The sequence below is a fragment of the Phyllobates terribilis genome, unplaced genomic scaffold, assembly GCF_046119375.1.
Source record: "Phyllobates terribilis strain yellow unplaced genomic scaffold, ASM4611937v1 Scaffold_517__1_contigs__length_1237599, whole genome shotgun sequence".
Classification (NCBI taxonomy): Eukaryota; Metazoa; Chordata; class Amphibia; order Anura; family Dendrobatidae; genus Phyllobates; species Phyllobates terribilis.
In genome coordinates, this window is record NW_027363277.1 from 364409 (window position 1) to 370274 (window position 5866).

Here is a 5866-nt window from a genome sequence, read left to right on the forward strand (position 1 = left end):
ATCAGCAGAGCGGTGTTTCAATTTGCCACCAAAATCGCTGATTGGTCGGGGCCGGCGGCCGCAACCAATCAGCGTCGTATTAGTGAGGACCGAGGAGCGGTGCTGCCTGTGCGGGTACTTCCGCTGCCAGCAGCTGGGAGATGAGCGGCTGCTCGCAGCAGAAGCATCCCGACCGGCGGTGCCGCTCCTCGGTCCTCCGTTCACACTTGCCGTCGGGAGCTCATAGCGCTGTTTAAATTAGGCGCCAATCTCGCTGATTGGTCGCGGTTGGTTGGGGCATTAAAACCGTCTTGTTAAACCACTCTGAACTCCACGTCTCTTCCAAGGGGCATTAAAACCGTCTTGTTAAGCTACTGTGACCTCCACGTCTCTTCCAAGGGGCATTTAAATGGTCTTGTTAAGATACTGTGACCTCCACGTCTCTTCCAAGGGGCATTAAAACCATCTTGTTAAACCACTCTGAACTCCACGTCTCTTCCAAGGGGGATTAAAACCGTCTTGTTAAGCTACTGTGACCTCCACGTCTCTTCCAAGGGGCATTAAAACCGTCTTGTTAAACCACTCTGAACTCCACGTCTCTTCCAAGGGGCATTAAAACCGTCTTGTTAAACCACTCTGAACTCCACGTCTCTTCCAAGGGGCATTGATATTGTCTTTTTATTCCACTGTAACCTCCACCACTCTTCCAAGGGGCATTAAAACCATCTTGTCAAGCTACTGTGACCTCCATGTCTCTCCTAAGGGGCATTAAAACCATCTTGTTAAGCTACTGTGACCTCCACGTCTCTTCCAAGGGGCATTAAAACGGTCTTGTTAAGCTACTGTGACCTCCACTTCTCTTCCAAGGGGCATTAAAATGGTCTTGTTAAACCACTGTGAACTACACAGCTCTTCCAAGGGGCATTGAAATGTTGTTTTCAGTTACCTCTAACCTCCACGACTCTTCCATTCACTGCTAAGGCCAACAGTGTACTGGAGTCCCAGTTGCTATAAATGGAAAAAATGGTTTAGTTAAGGCCCTCTGACCTCCATGTCACTTCCAAGGGGCATTGGAGTGCCTCGAAATTTTTGGTAGGCATTGCACTCACTGTATGCCCTATAACTGTGTAGCCGAACCGCTCCTTTTGGTACAGAAACATATCCTACAAGACATGTGTGGTTGACTGGCCTGATATTGATGTGAATGGTCCCTGTTCCTCCTGCTCTTTCTCCTTTGCCACCACCTCATCCATCATTCATCACCTGAAGCTTTGTTTTAACAGGAGTCATAGAACTGGGATAGTAGCAGGAAAACATCCAGAAATCCTCAGAGGAGGTAGGATATGCGCCAAAACGTTGACCACCTCAGGCCTAGCCGCTACTACATACATGAGCTTGCATTCCAAGGAACAGAAAGCTAATGAGATGGATAGCCTCATGATCATAAATAATTTACTCGTTGTGTAGGAGGCCGACCATTGCTGCTGTTTACCTTCTGAACTTTGTGTTGAAGCCTGATTGACCCAGGACCCGCAATCCTCTATGTCTGGAGGACGTGTTGCATCACAGTGTCCAGCTGTATCCCGGCTTCCACAATATTAACCCAGTGTGAAGGCGTCAGTGAGATGGACCATCCCTGGCCACATTCACTTGTCCACGTGTTTGTGGTTAGGCTGTCCTTCCCACTAAATGCACTGGGGAGGTCACAGGTAATGTTTTGGTATGCGCGCTTGTGTATAAGGCGCACCGAGACAAATAGGGGCAGCTGGGGATCGTTTATGGACACCCAGCCGCCCCCAGGCGGCTGGGGACCGTGTGTGGGCACCCGGCCGCGGGGCGGCTGGGGACCGAGTATGGACACCCGGCCGCCCCCTGGCGGATGGGGACCAAGCGTAAACACCCGACCACCCCCGGCGGCTGCGGACCAAGCGTGGACACCCGGCCGCCGGGCGGCTGGGGACTGAGTATGGATACCAGGCCGCCGACGCAGCCATGACGTGGTGGCCAGATTCCGCCTCCACATGCCTAAAAGGCCCAATTTCAAGTGCAAGCAAGCAAGCAGTATGGTATTGCAGCCTGGGGGTGGGTGAGTGGGTGGCAGGCTGCATACTTGCTCTTTCATTGCAAGGAATGGGGGAGGTACAATTGAACACTGCCCTGGGACAAGGACTTGCACGGGGATAGTTGCAAGTCTGCATCTTCTGATGCGGCAAGGATCATTTCTGATGGGCACACTTTTAGGCAGTGACCTAGGTGTCAGAGATGCATCCAGGGGTCTTCCCCATGCTGTTCCCATGTCTTTTCAGCACTGTATGCATGTGTCACACAGCACATGGCCAGATAAGGTTGTAAAATGTTAAAATGACATTTCCCGGTGATTGCATTTGTCACGGTTGAAAGCAATGCAAAAGTGCAAAAACGCATAAAAAATGCTACTTGTGAACATAGCCCAAGGTGTGGAGGAGTATTTTTGTTTTTGGTTATTTATTTTACCTTATACACAAGTCATTACCCTGGAAAGGATGTTCCTTAACATATTTCACAGGAAAACAGTTTCAGTTTCATTTTTGGACCTTCTATTGTGAGCCCGTAAAAGTGGCTTAATACTTCTGACCACGTTATTGACAGCAGTGACCTGGGGGTCAGAAATGCTTCCTGGGGCGATCCCCATGCTGTCCCCATCTCATTTGAGCACTGTCACTATCGTTTTGGGCACTTTTTAGGCTTTCTACAGACTGCCGGGGGTGCCGCCGCAAAAATGCTTGGGTCTCCCATAGGGACATTGGGTTCATTGCTCGGGTCCGGCAACCGAGTATCACGGCGAGCTCGGGCCGAGCTTCGAGCACCCGAGCATTTCAGTGTCGCTCAACACTAGTCCCTTTCTGATATTTAGTGCTGTGTGCAGTTTCTGTGTTACACCCAGACAGATGAACCGCTGTATACTCACACGTATCAGATTCCTGAATGTTTGGAAACTTTTTTTGTTTTTTTTTTTATCACAAAACATGGAGATGCTGGGGATTGAACCCAGGGCCTCATACATGCAAAGCATGCGCTCTACCACTGAGCTACATCCCCTGTATGGACACCCAGGGATTTGTTCTCATCTACAAGAGTCACTAATCTATGACTATCTACTAATAGATTTTCTCTATTATTTTTTCTCTTTTATAATCATGCAGCATAAATAACATCATATTCTCATAGTCTGGACTATTAGGGACGAGACAAAACTATTTTTCTTTAATTTTTTATTATTTGTTTATATTTAAAATATGGGGAAAAAAGGAGGCGATTTTATTTTTTACATCTTTTTTTGAACAGATTAAAAAAAAATGCAATTCTCCTTTTCCCATATTTTAAAGAGATTGTTCCCTACTGGATGGCGCTTTTCGATTGTCCCAATCAAATAAAAAGAAAGCAAAGAGCACTTACCTCCCAGATACGCACCATGACAAGCACTGCACCCCATGATGATCTCCTGACATTGCTTATGTCTGATGATTGGTTGCAGGCCATCAGCGGCGGTAGAAAGGCGGCATCACCTGCAGGAGAGATTACACTCTTGTGTCAGTGTGAGCGGGCTGTCGTCGAGAGCAGTCACATTAGTGACTGCTGATGTGACTGCTCTCCAAGTCATCCGGACTGTCATGGGACAGTATGGATTATATTCACGGCGGACAGGTGAGTATTATGGTGGTTTACTATTTTTTGTAGTTTACTGGTGACAAGGGCATCAGGGATTAGGTGTTAAGGTGAGCATTATGGTGTTTTTTAATTTTTTCTCTTTTACCGGGGACAAGGACTTCGGTGGATTAGACATAAAGGTGAGTATAATACTTTTTTATTTTTATTTCAATAAAAGAGTGTTTGTCTTTATTTAAAATAAAGGACTTTATTCTGGGTGTTTTTTTTTACAATCTGACTATTGGGTTAGTAATAGGGCGTCTTATAGATGCCTCTCCATTACTAACTTGTGGACTTGATATTAGCGGTCATAAAACAGCTGACGTCAACCCCACAATCATTAACCCACTTGTCATCGCATCAGGGCAAGTGGGAAAATCGGAGGCTAAGCATCAGATTTGGCACATTTTATTGATGTACGATTTCTGGGGCGGCTGAGAGCTGATGTTTTTAGTCTAGGAGGGGGCCAATAACCATGGCCACTTCCTAAGCTATTAATATCAGCCCGCAGCTGTCTGTTTAGCCTTTGATGGTTAGTGAATATAGGGGGACCCCACATCAATTTTTGTTTGGGGTCTCCCCTTTAATAATCAATAAAGGCTAAGCAAACAGCTGTGCGCTGATATTAATAGCCTGGGAACCTTAATGGGTATTGACCTGTTCCCAGAATATTAATATCAGCCACCAGCCGTTGACTTTCCCTTTGCTGATTATGAAAATGACGAGGGACCCCACTTATTTTTTTTTTATTAACAAGCACAGTAAAATAGACACCTAAGGTAACCTTAGTTCGCAGCCTCTAGGTGCTCCAGCAGCTGGAAACTCCCAAAACCTAAAATGTCCCTCAAAGTTTCCCATGAGATTTCTGGGCCTTGCAGCTGCCGGGAGACCCGTTGGCTTTGAACTCTACAAGGTTACTGGAGTTCAAGCCACCAGGTCTGACAGTAGCTCTAATGTGGGACTTTTGAATGCCGGAGTGCCGGACAGGCGCCGGGAGCTGAATGCAGCTCACATCATTGTTGCCTGAGATCAGCGCCGAGCAAGAGACAATGATGGAAATTGTAGTCAGCACCCCCAGGGTACATTATGTGTAAAATAAAGAATTAAATTTAAAAAAACAGAGTGGGCTCTGGCCAAATTTTCATAACCAGCAGAGGGAAAGCCGTGTGCTGGGGGCTGATATTACTAGCCAGGGAAAGGGGCCATTAGCCCAAAATGTTCCCTGGTTATCAATAACAGCTATCAAAAGACTGACCGTCACTTCCAAAACAGAAAACTGGTCTGTACAGGTGCTTACTAAGGGTAGCCATCTCTATATATAACTAACAAATAAAGTAGCACTCTGTAGCGCTATAGCATGCAAACATGAAATATATGAAATTTGAATAGCATTACTGCTCTAGAAAATAGAAATAAATGAGAATTCTTAGCGCATAAATTGGCCAATTCATGTGTATCCGACAGCCACGGTAAGGCGACTCTCGTCACCTGGAACCTACCTGGTGTGAATCCAATCTTATACTTAAATCTACATGTATACGGGAGGGTAAGATCCTGCTATAATTAAAACCTCCTGAGGCTTAGGGATGGAGTGATCAGTCAGAAATCCTACAAATATATGTATATGTATGTAAATGTATACAAATATCAAAAGACTGACCCTCACTCCTCACTTCCAAAACAGAAAACCGGTGTGTACAGGTGCTTACTAAGAGTAGCCATCTCCATATATAACCAATAAATAAAGTAGCACTCTGTAGCGCTATAATATGCAAACATACTATTGTTATAGTTACTATTGTTATACTTTAGGAGGGCAATTTCACCATCTCCTTCTGCTACATCTACACCTTGCTGGTGATCCACTGACCAGCCCACCCGAGGTGTCCACAGGGAATCTGCCAGGTAGGAAGATTACCAGTCCAGGTCCTGTTCTAATAGATAGTTTTGTGGATTTGGGGTAACTGAGTGATAGGGACACATTATTATAGGGGCACGTGACACCCACATAAAATCCGTGTATATCTTGTAGGATGGCCCTGGTGGTACAGAAAAGTAAAAACACTGATGACTTTTTTTTTAGAGGCATTTGTATACTTTACCTTCTATTATTATTTATTCTATTTTCACTCATTTATATAACCTGATCATTTCCCTGACAGGTCGGTGAGTTGTTTATTGTTTAGCAATAATGTATCAC

The 5866-nt window shown here is 45.6% G+C and overlaps 1 non-coding gene across 1 annotated transcript; it reads right to left on the reverse strand.

Annotated features, from left to right (window-relative positions):
• Positions 1-2985: 2985 nt before the first annotated feature.
• Positions 2986-3057, reverse strand: TRNAA-UGC (transfer RNA alanine (anticodon UGC)). The gene has a single exon. It is a non-coding gene; the product is annotated as a tRNA-Ala (tRNA).
• Positions 3058-5866: the final 2809 nt, after the last annotated feature.